The sequence below is a fragment of the Mustela nivalis genome, assembly GCF_964662115.1.
Source record: "Mustela nivalis genome assembly, chromosome: 6".
Classification (NCBI taxonomy): Eukaryota; Metazoa; Chordata; class Mammalia; order Carnivora; family Mustelidae; genus Mustela; species Mustela nivalis.
Window position 1 is genome coordinate 17,383,070 of NC_139025.1, and position 20,285 is coordinate 17,403,354.

The 20,285-nt window shown below is 45.9% G+C and overlaps 1 long non-coding RNA gene across 7 annotated transcripts in view; it reads right to left on the reverse strand.

The window, feature by feature from the left end:
• LOC309866160 overlaps positions 1-20,285 on the reverse strand; it is a 204,353-nt gene that overhangs the window by 169,865 nt on the left and 14,203 nt on the right. For all 7 annotated transcript variants that reach the window (XR_014312469.1, XR_014312470.1, XR_014312471.1 and 4 more), the window contains one exon: positions 14,277-14,409. This is a non-coding gene — a long non-coding RNA (uncharacterized lncRNA). The remainder of the gene's footprint in view (positions 1-14,276; positions 14,410-20,285) is intronic.

Here is a 20,285-nt window from a genome sequence, read left to right on the forward strand (position 1 = left end):
TTTAGAATAATTGCTATGGGCCAGCACTGTGTTTGTAGCTATGTATGAAGTCTGCAGATCCGAGGCCATTCCTTTCACACCCCCAGGGTTCTGTGCTAATGGAGGTGTCATTGGCCTTCGCCAGCCTTTTGTTCTCCATACCATCCCATCAAAAATGGAGACTGGGAGAAGGACCTCTACCTGGAGCCAGGCCAGGAAGCACTGAATTAGAGCCTCATGCATTCTTCCCCCCTTGTCCTTAGCCATTCTATATACAAAGATGACACCAAATTAAAACAGCTTGGAGCTGTCATTGGCCTGTTAATTCAAGGACGTGGCTCTGGAATGGTCATGACAAGAACCAGCTTTACCATAACTGTATCAACTCCAACAACATGTCTGGGGTGAATGTCACTTCAAATAAGGTCTAAGCCAGTCAACCACCAACTGCAGCTTTTAACCATGGTTTTCCCTATAGTTCTTCCTCCTGTGAAGATTTCTCTGGGTCCATGAAGACATCTCTACCAATGACGCAGGCCTCGGGACCATATATGAAACTGAGGAAACCAGAGGTAATATACACCTTGGTCAAAATCGACAAGACCACCTTCCAACCATCCCTGTTCTGGAAAAACAGCCTGTTTTTCCATGCAACCAGCAATGCCTTCGGGGCATGTGATGTGCTGTATGTGACCAAGATGTTGTCCTCAAAACTGAAGAAATATTCTATACATATGACACCAAAACCCAAATGGAATAGTCCGTCTGCCTCCAGGTCCCAAAGAAATGTTGAAATATGACTAACTAGCACTATGGCCCATCTGCCCCAAAACTCTACATGTATAAAACTCTGGTGACTACTGGACCCACCACAATGTTTATTTTTATCATGATGGAGGAGGAAGACAACCAGAGAGCCAGGCCATGGCACAGAATAAAATCCCTTGGAACTGTTAATAGGGAAAGTAGGCACACCTGTATTTGTTTGTTCACTTTGTATTTTTTTAAAGATTTTATTAATTTATTTGGCGGGGGTGTGGGGCGGGGGGTAGAGAGTATAAGTAAAGGGGGGAGCAGCCAAGGGAGAGGGAGAAGCAGGCTCCCCACCGAGCAGGGAGCCCAATGCGGGACTCGATCCCATGACCCTGGGACCATGATCTGAGCTAAAAGTGGACGCTTAACCAACTGAGCCACCCAGGCACTGTGTGTGTGTGTGTGTGTGTGTGTGTGTGTGTGTGTGTGTGCGCGCCTACCTTACTTACATGGGAGGCTTTCCTCAGCTGTTTGGTAACCGTGGCTATCTGTTTCATGTCTAGGAGTAAGACATCAAAAGTTGACTGGTACCCTAAAACCTAGAAACTCCACTCCTAGGCATATACTCAACAAACACGCATACAGATTTATGGACCAAAAGATATATATATAAGAATATTATAGCAAATCTATCTGCAAGAGCCCCAAACTCAAAACTACCTAGAAGTCCATCATTAGTAGAAAGGATTTGTAAGTTGTGGTATATAAACACAAGAGATAAAACTTCTCAATGAGAATAAACAACCTATACAACAATATTACAGACATAATGTTGAAAAAGAAACCAGAACCAAAAGCACACATGCTATATGACTCCATTAATTTAAGGACAAAACTATTAATTATTAATAGGCAAAATTATTAATCTATGGTATCAGAGGTAAAGATAGAGATTATCCTTGGGTGGGAATAGTGAACATTCCACCTATCTAAAGCAGAAAGGCAAAGAAAAACAGAAATACACTCTAGGGAGAATTAAACACACCATTCTCAATACAAGCCAGATGGAATGGGCAAGTGTTAAGCAAAGACACAGAAATCTAAACAACCTAATCAACAAGGTCAGCCTTTCAAATAAATCAATCCAGACTGAAGTTCACACACATGCATACTAACATGCACACTTGGGATTCTGATTAGAAGAGCATTAAATTTACATATAAACTTTTTTTTTTTAAAGATTTTATGTATTTATTTGAAAGAGAGAGAGTACAAACAGGGAGAGCAGTAGGCAGACTGTAGGGAGAAACAGGCTCCCCACAGAGCAGGGAGCCCGATGTGGGGCTCAATCCCAGAACCCTGGGATCATGACCTGAGCTGAAGGCAGACGCTCTATCAATGAAGCCACCCAGGTGCCCCTATATATTAACTTAAAAAAGGATTTATATTTTTATAGTAAGTTGTCTTATCCATGAATATGGAATGTCTCTATGTTTGTTAGCATAGAGTAAAGCTGTGGATTCTGCATACGTATCTTCCACATAGCCACCTTTCAAAATTCCATTATTAATTTTAATAGTTGTTAATTTTAATCACTTGCTATTAGGTCGGGTTTGCAATCCAACCAGAGGAAAAAAGATCATTTTCTTTAGTAACATTCATACAGACTATTTCATTTCTTTTCTTAGTTTATAACTGAGAACCCCCCAAGTATGTTCAATCTTAGCAACGATAATGGTCTTGTCTCACTGATATTAAGTGGACAACTTAATATCTCAGGCATTGCCCAGAATCACCAGGAGCCTGTGTGCCTTGGCCCCCATGCTCAGAAGTCGCCACGGTCCTGACAATCATCGCCCTTCACTTCGGTCCTGACAATCATCGCCCTTCACTCCCGGAGCCTACCCAGTCCGGGAGCTGCCGCCCCTGGGTAGGCCTGGCAATCCCCGTCCTGTCTCCACTCCTCCTCGCTCTCCCCAGCTCAGGCCGCCATCACCTGGCTCCGGCGTGATTACATCAGCCTCCCGACTAGCTTCCCTTTGTCTTCTCCTGTCCCCTCCTGTGCTGTCGTGCAATCTGTCCAGCACACCGCTGCCAGACTGAGCTTTCAAAGTGCAAATCTGCCATGCCCCTCTTCTTTTCCCCCCTCTGTCCGAGGACAGAGGCAGCGCGTAGCCACGGGCATTGGTCCTTGCCTGGCTCTCCAGCTCCCTCTCATCTGCTCTCCCTCTTAGTCCTCTGCATGTACCCTGCCCCTTGCTGTCCCCACATTTGCACACTTTTATTACTCCCTGAAACACCCTACACACAAGCACATGTATGCATACACCCCCTCACACACACACACACACACACACACACACACACACACATTCTCTTTCTCTCTCCCTAACTCCTATGTGTCACCGGTGTCACAGACTCCCTGGGTGTATACTACATAATTATCTATTCAATGTCTCCATCCCTAGCCTGTATATCCTACCAGGGTAGGAACTGTGCACTTCTGCCACCCTTAACCCCAGCATCCAGCACAGAGCCTGGCCCGTAATTTTTTTTATTTTTAAGATTTTATTGATCCATTTTGAGAGAGAATGAACACAAACAAGTGGGGGTAGGGGAGAGGGGGAGAGAGAAACTCTAGCAGACTCCATAAGGAGCACAGAGCCCCATGCGGGGCTCGATCCCACGACCCTGAGATCATGACCTGAGCTGAGATCAAGAGTCGGCCATTTAGCCGACTAAGCCACTGGGACACCCCTAAATTAGTTATTAGTAGGCCAGGGAAAATCAGCCTTTTATATTTCACCCACCAATTTTGGTTTTATCCCTGTAAAAGGTGGCTGGACACAAATGTGCCTTTTATTCTTATTTTTTAAAATGCTTTTGTGCATGCCTAGGTGACTCAGTGGGTTAAGTGTCTGCCTTCAGCTCAGGTCATGATCGCAGGGTCCTGGGATCGAGTTCCCTGCATTGGGCTCTCTGCTCAGTGGAGAGCCTGCTTCTCCCTCTCTCTCTGCTTGCTGCTCTGCCTGCCTGTGTACGCTCTCTCTCAAATATACATAAAATCTTTAAAAAATAAAAATGCTTTTGGCAAGGCACATAGTATTTCAGGTTGGTTCCCTTCTAGTCTCAAGGCTGGGCACCCAACTGGCTGGTGTTGGGGCGGGGGGGGGTCCAATCCCCCCCTTTGAACGACATACTCAAGCTGGCATCCCTCCCTGGACCCTGAAGTCTTGAAGCAGAAACAGCATCTTATGGACACCTATCATTTTAGCCTTCCTGTTGGCCTGCCCGAAGTGCAATGTGGCGGCCACAGCAAAGCCTGCAGGCAGAATTTCAGAGCAATTAACTACAAATGCAAGAGGCCTCCCCTCTCATGTTGTCTGACAAACCACAAGTGTATTCCCTTCACTTGTAATGTAGCCAGGACAGTCAAGTATTGTAACTGTGGCACAGTGAAATCCCTGTAATTATGAGCCATGAGGTGGGGAGAAGAGGCCTCTGGTTCCCAAGCTCAGCCCCAGGTTGAGCAATGGCGCAATATCTACATTCGCCACTAGATGGCAGGCCTCCTGCTGTAGTCCCTAGTCTGCTCAGTCTCAAATTGAGAAAAGATTCCAAACGAGCACTCCAACAACCCAACCCTTCAAACGACCCAAACACACTCAGATTCACAGAATGTTAAGGATGAGGAAAAATCCGATTAAATTTCCTTTCATTCATAGAAGAAGAAAAGTGAGAGCCCAAGAGGTCAGTAGACCTTGGGTTCACAAATTCTCCCAGGCCATCTTGTTTTTCTGCTATTCCCCCAAGCCTCCTGACAGGCATCGGAAAATCTTCCTAGGAAGAGAGATGATGCGGGTCGTGTCCTTTTTTGCAGAGCACCGTTATGATGCAGGTGCTGTAACATGCTACAGAGAGAAAACAACTCCACAAGCAGTGGGACGTGTAACTAGTTTGGGTCTTATAAAAGTCTGGGATCCCTTATGCCTCTCTGTGCTCCCACAAGCCTTATACAATACCTAGCAGAAGGACACATCAAGCATCAGAGGTGGTTGAAGTAAATTAAAGCAGAGTCCTTGAAACCAGCTGGGTGACTTTGTCTAAGGAATTAGCTTCCCAAGACCTTGACTTCAAAAAAGAGAATGTTAAATTTACACTATCATCTAAATCTCTAATTGCAAAACCTGGAAGAAAAAATGCTTAGTACAGTGCCAAGAAGATTTAGGCAAATGGTTCTCAAACCGCAGTCCAAGGACCCCTAAGGGTTCCCTTTCCCTTTTCCAACCACATGTCTGTGTAAGGGCAGACCTCCTTTTTTTTTTTTTAATTTTAATTAGGTTTCATGCCCAGCATAGGGCTTGAACTCAGGACCCCAAGAGCAAGAATCACACACTCTACTAACTGAGCCAGCCAGGTGCCCAGTATAGGTTTTCTTTAGAAACTTCAATCAAAACAATATATCATAGGCATGCCTGGGTGGTCAGTTGGTTAAGCGACTGCCTTCCTTCGGCTCAGGTCATGATCCCGGAGTCCCGGGATCAGGTCCCACATCACGCTCCCAGCTCCACGGGCAGTCGGCTTCTCCCTCTCACCTTCTCCCCTCTCGTGCTCTCTCTCGCTCTCTCTCTTTCAAATAAATAACAAAATCTTTAAAATATATATATATATATATCATAAAAGACTGAATGCACAAGTGGATATGAGAATCTATAAACTAAACATTAGAAAGATTTGTAAAAATGTAAAAACAGCACTCTCAAAATTTTTCTTTTGTGTTGGGAAATACAGTTACTGTTTGTAAAAATATGTAATGTATGTTAACATGTGCTGGGTTTTCATAGTTATTTTAAATAAGTATTTTGAATTTCTCAGTTATAATTTCTAATATAGTGAGGCAAATATCAAATATCTCATATACACAAAAGCTCTGTGGGGTCCTCACTCACTTGGAGAAGTGTAAAGGCTGACCCAAAAACTTTGAGAACCACTGAGGTGTGAGCTTCATTAACCCCTTAGCTCTCTGTTATTTATCTTTCATTCTTCAAAAACAGAAAGCTAAATATCTGATGATGTTAATTTCAACAGTCTCTGCAATAAAAAAAAAAAAAAGATAAAAGAGACATCCTAATGTCTAGTATCAGGGGAAAGGATTAACAATAACACATAAGCTCCAGGAACCCAATGGAATTAAATATTATAGTACTATGTAATAATAAAATGACTATATGGCATAACATTAAGAGTCAAAAAACATAATTCAGAATGACCACTAATTATAAAAAAATATGACAGTGGAACCTAATACATTTTCATAAAAATGAAAACACTAAACACCCATCATATTGTGTTTGGACATAAGGTTATGGGTGTTGTTTTTCTTTCATTAAACCAGCAACTATGGGGCACGGGGGTGGCTCAGTCATTAAGTGTCTGCCTTTGGCTTCAGGCCATGGTCCCAGAGTTGTGGGATCAAGCCCTGTATCAGACTCCCTGCTCAGCAGGAAGCCGACTTCTCCCCTTCCCACTCTCCCTGTCTGGGTTCCCCATTTCGCTGTCTCTCTCTCTCTGTCAAATAAATAAATAAATAAATCTTTTTTTAAAAAAACAAAAAACCCTGCAGCTGTTACCACATCACTATGTATCTTTCCCCCACCCAAAGATTTATTTATTTATTTATTTATCTATTTATTTATTTATTTATTTGACAGACAGAAATCACAAGTAGGCAGAGAGGCAGGCAGAGAGAGAGAGAAGGAAGCAGGGTCCCCGCCAAGCAGAGAGCCCCACGCGGGACTCGATCCCACGACCCTGAGACTATGACCAGAGCCGAAGGGAGAGGCCCAGCCCACTGAGCCACCCAGGTGTCCCACTGTGTATCTTTTAAAGCAGCATTTTCACACCCCAGCTCCCCCACCCCCAGGGGTGTCTCCTACAGCAGGGGCAGAGAGGCCCTTGTCTTTTTCCATTTAAGAAGCCAAAAAGCTTCCCAATTTTGAAAGCCAACTTCCTCGAGCAGACTGCAACAGACGTCATTGTTAGAACAACCCCTGACAGGTGGCAAATCTGTGCGCGCCAGCGTCCGGCCATGGCGCCACATAGGAGAGAATGCCCTGGCTGGGAAGTGATGGGTGCTTCCCGGCTGTCTTTGTGAATGTGAACAAAAATCTCCCCCTCCTGCACCGGCTCTCCTGCTCCCCACTCCTCTCCTGCACTGTCCCCCAACACGCACACACACACACAAACACATACACACAGTGTGGATTTCTGGTTTGCTTCCTAGCGTATTAATAAACTCCCTCCCAAGCAAACGGCTTCTGAGGTTTCGAAGTGAAACACACTGCCAGAAGGCAGGTGCATGCTTCAAGGATTCCTTCCATTTAGTACATTCACTGGGTCCCATGCACATTTTGCCCAAGACCCTCTAGGGTCATTTTCCTTCCCAAATCCAAATATGCATAGGGTGCTATTTCAGATTCCCTGGACAGGGCAGCAGGGTGTGAAAAAATCCACTGGAGAATGAAGGAGATGATTTTAGTCAGGCTATTGCAACAGGGAGGACATCATTAACACAGAGGAACACCTCAGGGGAAAGGAACGAGGGCCTATGATTTTGCAGAGACAAGACGGAGGGCAGGGTCGGGGGGGGTGGGTGACAAGTCTTCTGGGGGGTGTGGGGAGGGGAAACCATCTGAACCTGCGGTGGCAGGGAGGGAGGTCCTCTGCAGTCCCTCTCGTGTCCCAGCTCTCTGGCTCTCTGTGAGCTCGGGGCTCAGATCAGCTCCAGCGTGATCAACAGGTCACCAAAAATCTGGCCATCTCGTCGCTGAAAGGGGAGGGAATGAACCGCGAGAATGTGGTGCCGGACACCTCTGGGTGGGGAGGGCACCGCAAGCAGAGACCCACACACAAGTGGGCATATCCCCAGGAGCTCTGCTGCCAGCTGAAATTTTGCTCCCTAAATTCAGAAATCTTCTCCTTCTCCCATCTTGATCCTCTCTCCCTTTCCTTCTCATTTGGCAGGCGGGTGAGGATATTGTTGGAAGAAAAACCAGTTCAATTACTTTTCATTCCTCTAAACACACACGCGTGCACATGCGTGCAAACACACACACACACACACACACGGGGCTTGGTTCCAACCTCCTCAAAGCAAACTGGCCATCACCAGAAGTTTCCAACAGAATATTTGGGGTTCCTGAACAATGTCTTTTGAAGAAAAAAAAAAAAAAAAAAAGTTGAGACAGTCAAATCACTGCAGTCATGACCTGAAGTTATTATTTTCCCTGACAGCGAGAATTCCCTTTGCCTTAACATCTTCTGTGATAAAGGCGAGCCCTCCCCAGCTCCTCTGCCCTGGAGTCCAGCCAGATGTGTGCATGTGTTCCGTCCACACAGCACAGGGTTTAAGGACGGAAGAAAAGATGAGCTGTTTCTCCCATTAGTGGATCTTTCCACCCCTGCAGAGAGGGTTCGTGGAGGGTTTGTGCTTTTGGCTGCAGAGAAAGCAATGGGGGTGGGAGCTGCTTTGGAAATAGGGGGAGAGATGGGGATTTTTCCATCTGGAATCACAAGGCTCTTGGTGGCAGGGCCAGATGGAGCCACAGTCTGTCTGTGGAGACAAAGCTTCTCTGTAAACTGGTCATGCAAACAAGAATATGAGGGTTTTGACAACACAATGGCCAAGAGATAGGAAGCTGAGCTTGGTTATGAAATGCCCAGGGCAGATCGCTCCAACTCTGGTGGATGGAGCCCTGCACGTTAGTCAGCGAGGAGCTTCCTTGAGCTGATGAAAACAAGATTGTAAAGCTTTGCATTCAAACGGATGTTAGAAAACCAACGCTGTCACCCAGTCCCCATTTTCTGAACTTGTCAGTCTTTCAGCTGGGAGCTAACAGACTTCCTTAATGCACCGGAACAGCCCTGGGACTTAAATTACGGTGAAGAATTTTATAAATGCTGAGTCTCCCTGTCCACACTCTTAATGAACATCCTCTATGCTGCACTTAAGCCAAATTCCAAGGTATAATTAGGGATACTGAACAATGATATAATGTAGATTGCAAGTTTGCTTGTAGCTCCCAACATCCGATTAGAAGGATAGTAGCAGATTTCCTGGAACCCAGGAGATGAAAACCATCTGTCACAGCCTGATTCCTAAGCCCTTCCTTCCAGGAAAGCTCTTTGTGTCACCGAATAATGCCCAAAGGAAGGCCTTCTTGGCCCTCAAAGCCTGTCTTCCAACCAGAGATCACATATCCGGCTGTGTGTCCTAGAGAAAGTCACTTCCCCCTCTGAGTCTTCATTTTCTCTTCCATTATATGCAGCATTGGGATATGTTTGGGGGTTTTCAAACTTCTATAAAGCAAGGGAACATTTGGTTCTTCCCCCAAAGAAAACCTCAGGACAGAAGTCTGTTTGTAAATATCCTATGTCTCTTGGTGGAGGGTGTAATCAGTGTGCAGGTGAGCAGACGGAGGGAGATGGCTCATCGCCAGCGGCCTTAAACCCCCAGCAGACTCTCCGTTCTAAAGCAGTGGATCACTCCCTGCAAGTATTAAGCACTTTATAAATGTCACATGGGGAAAAATGTGTGCTTCAGCAGAAAACTAGGCTTCATGCAGAACACACTCTTCCAGGTTATCTCACCGTGATGCTGGGGGATCCTTTCATTGCCTTTGAGCAGTTTTTATGACTCTGTACATTACGGACAACTGATAGCAATGCAAATAATTCTTGTTTACAGATGCACAAACAAATTCTGTCTTGTATAGAAGCTTAATTGACCTCCTTCCCTAACCCCCAAGAGAAAACCAGTGTCAACATGCTTTTATTCCATATAACTTTGTGCTTCTTTGGCTTCTCATTTGAGCTGGTTGTAACATATCAGTGGCTCTTTAGTAAAAACCTAGCCAGAGGCACTAGGTGGCTCAGTCAGTTGGGCCTCTGCCTTTTGCTCAGGTTATAATCTCCGGGTCCTGGGATCAAACCCTGCATCCGGCTCTTTGCTCAGTGGGGAGTCTGCTTCTCCTTCTTGCTCTGAGCCTCCCCGCTGCTTCTGTGCTCGCTCGCTCTCTCTCTCTCTCGCTCAAATGAATAAATTAAAAATATTTTAAAAATAATGAGCTAAATGAAGTCTTTAACATGTGTTTATCTGTATCTATGTGGGAGTCATGGTTTTAGCTTTCTTCTCTAGTTCTCAGGTTAGCCACTGATCCCCAATAGCATTTATCCTCTCCACAAAATTGCCTTTAAAAATAAAGTGTTGTACAGCAAAGGAAACTGTTGACAAAACTAAAAGGCAAACTATGGAATGGGAGAAGATATTTGCAAATGTCTTATCAGATAAATGGCTTGTATCAAAAATCTATAAAGAACTTACCACACTCAACACCCCACAACCAAAAAAATCCAGTCAAAAAATGGGCAGGAGGTGCCTGGGTGACTCATTTGGTTAAACGTCTGCCTTTGGCTCAGGTCATGATCCCAAGGTCCTGGGACAGAGCCTCACATTGGGCTCCCTGCTCAAGGGGAAGTCTGCTTCTCCCTCTGCCCCTCCCCCTGATCATGCTCCCTCTCCCCAGCAATCTCTCAAATAAATAAATAAAATCTTTAAAAAAAGAAAGAAAGAAATGGGCAGAAGGTATGCACAGACATTTCTCTGAAGAAGACATCTAAATGGCCAACAGACACATGAAAAAATGCTCAACATCACCCAACATCAGGGAAATACAAATCACAATCACAATGAGATAGGACCTCACACTGGTCAGAATGGCTGAAATTAACAAGTCAGGAAATGACAGATGTTGGCGAGGATGCGGAGAAAGGGGAACCCTCTTATACTGCTGGTGGCAATGCAAGCTGGTGCAGCCACTCGGGAAAACAGTATAGAGGTCCCTCAAAAAATTAAAACTAGGGCTACCTATGACCTACCAATTGCACTATAAGGTATTTATCCAAAGGATACAAAAATAGTGATTTGAAGGGACACCTTCACCCCAATGTTTATAGCAGTAATGCCCACAATAGCCAAACTATAGAAAGAGCCCAGATGTCCATTGACAGATGAAGGCATAAAGAAGATGTGGGGTATGTGTGTGTGTGTGTGTGTGTGTGTGTGTGTACAGACATACATAAAATGGATATACATAAAATGGAATATTACGCAGCCATCAAAAAGAATGAAATCTTGCCACTTGCAACAATGTGGATGGAACTAGAGGATATTAGGCTAAGCAAGATAAACCAGTCAGAGAAAGATAAATACCATATGATTTCACTCAAATGTGGATTTTAAGAAACAAAACAGATGAACATAGGGGAAGGGAAGGAAAAATAAAATAAGATGACGTCAGAGAGGGGGATAAACCATAAAAGACTCTTAATCCTAGGAAACAAGCTGAGGGCTGCTGGAGGGGGGGTGGGGTAACTGGGTGCTGGGCATTAAGGAGGGCACTTGATGGGTGTTATATGAGACTGATGAACCACTGAACTCTACCTCTGAAACCAATAATACAGGGTATGTTAAATTGAATTTAATTTTTAAAAATAGATAAATAATTAATCAATTAAAAAATAAAGTATTGTGCAGGGGCGCCTGGATGGTGCGGTTGGCTAAGTGTCCAACTCTTGCTTTTGGCTCAGGTCGTGATCTCAGGGCTGTGAGATCGAGCCCCTTGTCAGGCTCTCTGCTCAGCAAGGAGCCTGCTTAAGACTCTCTCTCCCTCTCTCCTGACCCCCCCCCCCACGAATAAATAAACTTTTAGAAAATAATTGAAAGCATAAAGGGTTGCAGAAATGCCCTCAGAAAAGTGACATATGAGCCCTGGGAATAAGAAATAAGAGAATAGGGTCAACAGTAGCTAGGCTCCTGCAGGTGGGAGAGGGCAGGTGGAGGGCGCAGGGCAGGTGACTGAGAAGGCCGCCTGACAAGAGCTAGGAGCTCAAATACGAGGAAACAACCAACCCAGCAAGGAGAGAACAGAAATGAGTATTCTGACCTCACTATCCTCCCCTCTCCCTTGTGGCCCGGGGCCAACCGGATGCAAGAAGGTAAGAGAGAATGGATCCGGCCATCTGCCTCAGCCTCCAGGGTCCGGCAGGGTGGAGGGGACATCCCTGTCGTTCAGACAAACAACAAAGGCATTTGGGGTGGGAGTTAAACCACCCACAGCTCTGTATTAACTCGACCCTACTATTCCATTGTCGTCATCAAAATAACTTTACTAGTACTCCAGAAGATCCTTGCCCAGAAAGACAAAAATTGAAAGGCGCGGGGCAGAGGGAGGGGGTGGTCTGGGTGGCTCAGTTTTTAAGCATCTGCCTTTGCATCAGGTCCTGACCCCAGGGTCCTGGAATAGAGCCCCACATTGGGCTCCCTGCTCAGCAGGAAGCCTGCTTCTCCCTCTCCCACTCCCCCTGCTTGTGTTCCCTCTCTCCCTGTGTCTCCCTCTGTCAAATAAATAAAATCTTTAAAGAGGAGAGGGGGTGGTGGGTGGCTCAGTTGTTAGGCGTCTGCCTTCAGTTCAGGTCATGATCCCAGGGTCCTGGGATTGGGCCCCGCATCAGGCTCGCTGTTCAGCAGGAAGCCTGTTTCTCTCCTTCCCACTCCCCCTGCTATTTTCCCTCTCTCTGTCAAATGAATAAATAAAATCTTTTTTTTTTTTTTTTAAAGAGAAGTTGCAAAGGACTTCACTGTTCATCCCAGGAACTTCCTGAAAGACAGATCCTCTCTCTCGTAGGAAGCATCAGAAGACAGTTTACACCCGCAAGGCTCTTTGAACCCCGTGGCCGGAAATCCACGCTTTGCTTTGTCCACCAACCCAACGATTTATTACATCGCGATCCCTACCACTCCTAATCAAACACGTCACAACCCCCTTGAAACAGCCGTCTTAAACCAGGCTTTGAAGTCTCAGTAAATACCCCAACTCTGTCCTCCCTGGGAGAGACACAGAGGCCTTGCAGAACGGTGATCCCCCCCTGCCACAGCGAGCATGGAGCTCGGTCCCAACGTCTCATCGCACTGTTGGGTGATGTAGAGGAGACCCCATTCAACAGCAGGAAAAGCTATTTGGAGACAACTTTGTATGTGAGCCTGAATTATTCAGGAAGGTTTCCTTCCTGCTCTAGTTCCGTGGGATGACGGCAGAAATACTCTTTTCCTTTTGCCTATGTGGTACAAAATCTAGAGTTTGGGGGCTGGCAGGAGTTCAGGACATGATCTAATCCCTTCCTTCCCTTATGGATGAGGTCGTGGGGAGGCACAGAGGCGGTCAGCCAGGACACGGTCTGAATCCAAGTTCTGCAGCTCTCGGCCAGTGGCCTTGGACATGCACCTTCTCTCCCTAGCCCAGTCACTTTGAACAATCACTGCCTGCATGCTGGGCTCTGTGGCTTGGGACACACGCTCAGGGGCCAGGTCACAGTTTCAGATATCTGCCCCCTTTGCCACCTGCCGCTGGGAAGCAGATCCTGAGCTCCACATTCCTTCCTCAAGAAAGCAATGAGAGGGCAGAAAGCGGAGACCAGTCTGAGAATCCCCAGCTTCCCCTCTGACCTCTCAACACTTGCAAACAACACAGAAGCCTGTAGGTGACAACCAAAACATGGAGCAGAGGTTTTTCTGAACTGGGGGGGGGGGGGGAGTGCTGGGGGGAGACATTGAGAACGAAACAGGTCCCCATGCCACAGAGCAGCAGAGAGCCCCCACACCTCCCCAGGACCACATGGACAAGATGGAGGGACTGCTCAGGAGTGAGCTGAGGGACCATTCCCTGGACCAAATGGTCAGGCATACATAGGTCTTGGCATCATTATGACCCCAAAACTTTAAAAAAAAAAAAAAAGTGGGAAGCTGTTCCTGTAGATAGAGGAGCAGACAGTCAGAGCTGACAAGGCTTTCTCCCCAGAACTGGGTCAAGAGGACAGCATCTCTTCCCTCTCAGCCCAGACTGATCAAACTCCTGACCAAACTCCTGCCCACTCTAGAGGGTGACTTCCTACCCTGGGGTTGTAAGGAACCCTTCCACAAAGAGCAGTCTGGAGCAAAAATGATGCAGGAATGATGGATGCCCTCGTTGCATTTAAAATAAACCCTGATCTCCCCAGCAAATGGAGGAGGTTAAGCAGGGAGGGGGGGGGTCTTTTGGAGGGAGGGAGGCAGGGAGCACATGCAGCCTCACTGCCTCCACCCCCAACCCCAGCAGCTGGTGGACCCTGGTCTGACTCCACAGGTGTTCCCTGCCCCCTGCTGGCTGCCCTCCAGATCTCAGACTCCAGACTTTCAAAGAAGGGAAGGAAGGAAGGAAAAAGGGGGAGGGAAAGAAGGGATCTAAGAGAATGGAGGTGGGAACTGGTGGGGAAGGAAAAACCCAAGAAGAGAAAACACAATGAGTAACTAATTATGAACTGTGGCACCTGTGTCCTCAGGGCTGTGGGTCGACTTTTGCCTGGCTGGGCCTCTCACAGGGGCTCAGGAGGGCGGCGTGCACGATCCCCTCAAATTTAGAGCTCCAAATGAAATGCTGAGAAGCACAGACCTGTGTTTTGAAGACAACGCTCCACCTTCAGCTTGAAGGGTGTCGCCATCTTGAACGACTGCAGCCGTGATGCCCTTCAGCTGGTACCGTTCACAACTTCACTGAGGACTGTGGCCAGTGTTAATGGCCTAATCTGTGGAAGACAAACATTTCAAATAAATCACAAATTTTATAGTGTTGTTTGAGTTCTGCTCTTTGTTTTTTTTAACTGACAGAGGACCTTTAAAAACAGAGGTGACCCAAGTCGTCCGCAATCCCTGAGCAGCCCTGATGCCACCTCCCCGGTCTCAGACCCTGGAGGACACCCACACAAACAAGGAAGCCCCACCAAAGGTTTGAGAAGGAAGTCATGGCACCATAACTGCTCAAGAAAAAATTGCTCTGGCACTTGTTAAAATGGTAAGGAAGATTTTATTTAAGGCTGTTGCAGTAGGTATCAAGACCGTTACAAGAGGGGAGAGAGATGGGACTCAGCTCCAAACCCAACAAGAACAGGTGGGGTGTATAGTCAAGGAGCAGGTTGGAGGGTGGGCATTTCTAGGAGGAAACTTCAAGGCCAAGGGGTTCTTGCTTAACCCACTTCACAGGATCCTTGCTGAAGGTAATAACCTGGGTGACCAAACATCAAGCGTGGGGAGATTCTCTCCAAACTGATCTGGCTGGGTTCCTGCTACTGTAACTGGGCTATGCAGACCCAGCAAGGACAGGGCCAAGGTCGAGGCCTGGTCAAGAAGAGCACTCAGAGAACCTGACTCAAATATGATCACGGAGAGTCTTTGTCCTTCACAGCCATTTTGTCCCGGAAGGTCCCCCAGCTACTGTGACGCTCCAAGAACTCACTTTCCTTCCTGAGAGGTGATGAGGAGATGAGAAAGGAGACAATCTGGATCCCAACTCGGGGAATATTTTGAGTCCTGGCACTGTACCCCATTTGTGGTGGCTCACCTAAGAGGTCAGCCCCGACTCCTCCTTCCCATGAGCTTGCCTCTCAAGGGAGGGGTCAAAATGCCAAAGACTTGCCTTCCCAGCCTTCCTTGTAGCTGGAAGCAGCCTTATGACCCAGTTCTGGCCACCAAAAGAGAAGGACAATTCTCCCAAGTAGCTTTTGGGAAATGTCTTCCCATCTGGATGCGGAGTGGGAAGATACCACGCCTGTTACTAAGATAGTCACTCCCCACCATGAGGTGGCAAGCCTGAGGACAGGGAGCGTGCTGACGATGGAACGAGAGGAGCTGGGCCCTTGGTGACATCGCTGAGCTGTTCCACCAACCCCTGAACTGTCTGCACCCAGACTTCTTAATGAGGTGAGATAATTAGGTGGCTTTCTGAAGCGAGCTCTTCTTTTGTAGATGTTCTACAACTCACAGTCCCAACCATTTCTAATACCCCCTCCCCTGCAAAGCTGGAATCTGTAAAGGATACAGAGACATCTAAGCCTTGGACATTATGCTCAATGTCCTTCAAAATTAAACAACTTAGAATATAAACAAGTTTTAGACTAAAAGTAACAGCAACTCCACTCCTGGGAGTTTTTCCTCAGAACATCCAAAGATATCTACCGAATTATAACACATGATAGAGAAAATACAGACATATCCTAAATGTTCCACAATAAGGGTTGACATTATAGCCTGCCAATATATATTGCGAAGTCATTAAAGATGACACTGCACTTAAGAAAGGAATTCTCTAGGCAATAATCAGAAAAAAGAAAAAACAGGTGATTATCTTGATATCACATAAATTCCATCATGTGCAGAAAAACATCTCTGAGTCTAGGTTATGTGTAAAGCTGCCAGCAGTGATTATCCCTATATGGTGGAATTATTATTGATTTTTATTTTCTTTATACTTTTCTGTACCTTTTGTATTTGGTGCAATGAACACATCTCTCTTTTACAACAGTTCCTCTAAGAATGCTTCAAAATGCAACCGATTGGGAAGACTAGATATCTAACAGAGCACAGTGGAGAGCTTTTAAACATCTAGCAACTATTTGCAGAACAGTATAGTATGAGGGGGTAGGGTGGAGAGTACCAAAAATAGACCCACAGTCCCACGCACAGTCATGGCTTCAAAGACCAAGTGCCTACTTGGGGGAACTAAGACATATGCAGGTGAAATGACCCCATCCACTTCTGCGAGCTGTAGAATATGTGTCACAGAGCCCATCCTCCCCAATGACATGATATATATCGAAGTGAAACTAAATTGTAAGTGTTTGCCTTTTACAAAAAAAAACTCTACACAAAGATTTTTGTATTGTATCTAGTATGGACAGAATGTAATTCAGGCATTGTGAAAAGCTTCCAGGAAATGCTTTCAGGCCTTTTACATTTTGGGGTTTTTAAACGATTTTTATTTATTTATTAGTTTGTTCGTTTATTTACTTATTTATTTGACAGAGAGGGAGCATGCGCAAGCACAAGCAGTGGGGAGCAGCAGGTAGAGGAAGAGAGAGAAGCAGGCTCCCTGCTGCACAGGCAGCCTGATGAGAGATACAATCCCATGACCCCAGGATCATGGCCTGAGCCTAAGGCAGACACTTAACCGACTGAGCCACCCAGGTGCCCCAGGCATTTTAAGTTTTGCCTCAGAATTGTTTGCAAAATCTTTATTTAACGCTCTGTCTGAACCTAATTCAAAACAAAGCCTCTTGTGTTTCTTCAAGCCATAAATGTCAGAGGATCTCTCAATTTCTAGAATACTTCCAAATCATAGTGTTATCCCCTTAAACTCTGTGACGCTCTGACCATCGCTTACTCAGTGTGACTGATCCTCCCCCAGCAACATAGCTTACTTCCTGAGTTTGACCCTCTTTGCCAGTTTCCCAGTAGATTCTCGCTAAATAGGTCGCCTTCTAGCACCCCTTAGATTGGAACAGCATTGAAGCAATCAAGATTACATTTAACATTTGAGTACGGAAGAAGTTGGTGAAAGCTGGCAGAATACATTATCCCAAAATATGCCACGATGGTGTAAGGACTATTTTGAGCTAAAGACACCTGAAGAAGAGCAGATGCAAAAAAGTCATTCTGACCTCCCCTTTTCTGGGAACCAGAAGTTCAGACTCTCATGTGAAAGCTGCCCTCCCTAGCCCCAGGAGGAAAGAAACATTATCATCCCCAGAGACAGGGCGTGGAGGCAGAAAGAAATCTGTACAAACAGATCTTTTTAAAGTAACTTATCTTCCTCTAGTCTCCCTGAGTGTTTTAGTTACTTTTCCATAATTACTACTCTCTGATCAAGCTAGTATATAAGCACTTGGTCCAATCTGCCCTTTGGGTCTTCATTTTCCTCTGGGGGTTTCCAGATCCATGCAAAAACTCTGTATGTTTCTCTCCTGTTAATCTTTTTTATGTCAATTTAATACTCAGGAGCAGCCAGAAACCCTAAGAAGGTAGAGGTAAAGTTATGCCTCCCCAACTACGTTCTACGTTTATTTATTAAAACTGTCAGTTGGGTTCACTGAGCCACCCACGATCCAGATAGTATTGATTCATCCCGTTCTTGGGGTCACCTCTGGCTCTGAACTGCTCCAACTGAATGCCTTGACTTTATGGGCACACCTGTGTGGGAAATGCTCTGCTAAAAACCAATGCATGGCCCTCTCACCTCTTCTCACCCCCAAACGTGAGAACTGGGTTCTCTGTTTGGTCGCTTTGGTACCCTTTGGCCAGTACCTTTGGCATCGCAACTTCTTTTTTATTCATTCACTCAACAAATATTTATTGAAGACCTACTGTGTGCCAGGCACTGCACTAGGGAAGAAAACCAGTCATGATCCCTAACTTGAGAGAGCTCACAGTCTCTGGTCGAAGACAAACCTTATTCAAAGAATGACCCCATCAAATATAGTTCCTCTAAGTGCTTTTTCCTAAGTTGGTATTTTGAAATACTTTAGCCTCACAGAGAAATACTATAGAATATTTCTGTGTATCCCTTGCCCAGCTTCCTTCAGTAAAAACATCCTATATAATCAGGGTAGAATGATCAAAACCAAGAAATTTACACAGATACAATACCATTAACTAAGCTATGACCCTTACTGGATTTCTCTAAGTGCTGTTTATGACATTAATTCTTCAATCATTGTAACAATCATAGGAAGTAATACTATCATTGTTCATTTTATAGATGCAGAAACTGAGATTCAGAACAGTTAACTTAGCTTGCTGAAGATTCCAGCTCGGAAGTGGCCAAGTGAGGAACAGAAACATGGGCAGCCCAGCTCTAAAGGAACCTGCTCCTCCTGTTGAACTATACATTACTGGCTCTCAACATGACCCTGGCCAGCCAAAGCAGCTGTCCTTGCTCAAGCCTGAAGAAACTTACTCTCATCACACTACAATAAATTACACTAAAGAGCCAGAAGAAGTTGTAATCCTTGGACGCCATTGTTAGCGCCCAAACATTTGTTTCCAACATCAAAGTTGGCTTCAGTAGGCTTCCCAAAGGAAATACTATTGCAACCACTGTGGACAAAACAATGTTCTTTAGGCTAACAAAGGCTGACTTGCAAACATTTCCCTCCTGTGGAAAATAACTTCAGTTGATACATTTTGACTCTCAGAAGGAAGTTTCTTTGCAAGAAACTGCAAGAAATGCAGATGTAGGTCAGACACTGCCAAAACAAAGGCTTCAGAAAACACTGGCTTCCTCTCAACATCAAACCATTTCCAAGAGTCTCACTCCCACGTAGCTCAATCCCAAATGAGACATGCCTTCACGAGTCCGCCTGCACCAGAATCATTTGAGATTAACTTGGGTTTGCGCTTCTCCGTAGCTGCCCTCCCTCTGCTTTCCAGCAGACAGCCAGGCCCTTTGGAACTGCTTGCCTTCTGGATTTTGGAAAGCGGAAGGCACAAGAGCTTGTAGTCAATGTCTCCTTCACTATTTGGGGGGTAAGGCAAGGGAGGGCAAGAAGTAAGGGAATGCAGTGAAGAGCGGTGTGCTCCACCAAGAGGGGAGCGAGGATAGCAAAGGGCAGAAGCGAACCCCCCAGCCTGCAGTGTGGAATCATGCACCTCTTTCTGGCAAGATCTGAAGCGACTGTTGGCTGTCGGGTACATCTAGGTGGGCTAAGTCCCTGACACCAAAACTTCAAGTCTTCTCAAGACTCCCTGGCCCCAGAGGCGCCTGGGTGCCTCAGTCATTAAGCATCTGCTTTCTGCTCAGGTCATCATCCCAGGGTCCCAGGTTCAAGCCCCACATCAGACTTCCTGCTCAGCGGGAAGCCTGCTTCTCCTACTCTCCCTGCTTGTGTTCCCTCTCTTGCTGTGTCTCTGTCAAAATAAATAAAATCTTTTTTTTTTTAAAGATTTATTTATTTGTCAGAGAGAGAGCGAGCGAGAGCGAGCACAGGCAGACACAGTGGAAGGCAGAGTCAGAGGGAGAAGCCCGATGTGGGACTCGATCCCAGGACGCTGGGATCATGACCTGAGCCGAAGGCAGCTGCTTAACCAACTGAGCCACCCAGGCGTCCAAAAAAAAGAAAGAAAGAACAAAAAAGTCTCTGGCCCTAAATGCGGCATAGGGGCAGCAGCCTAAAGGAAACATGGAACCAAGACACAGGGGTCTCAGAGAGGCCAGTGGGATCAACACTGGCAGAGTATTTCAGATGAGGCTTTAATGCTTAAGGTGTTAAGATATGTCTATAACCTGAAGGAAGCAGAGTGCTAAGGGGAAAGGCAATAACCACTGAAACTTAACTTCCCACCAATTCAACAGGTGAGAGAAACCCACGTTGATTTAAAGAATACAGAGAAATGTAATAGTTCCAAAAATCGGAGTTTGCGGTGACAGAGTCACCGAGCTTCCACACAGGTCTCGAACACAGAGTAGAGACCAGAGGACATGGTGGTTCCTGAGACTTCCAGTGCTCACACACTCAGAGATGTCCACCCTAAACCAAGGAGAGGCCATTAATGGTAAGAGAAGGCGCCAGGATGAGTTAAGCTATCATAAACGACCCATACCACACTGGTACTCTTTCACTGTGAAGTTATG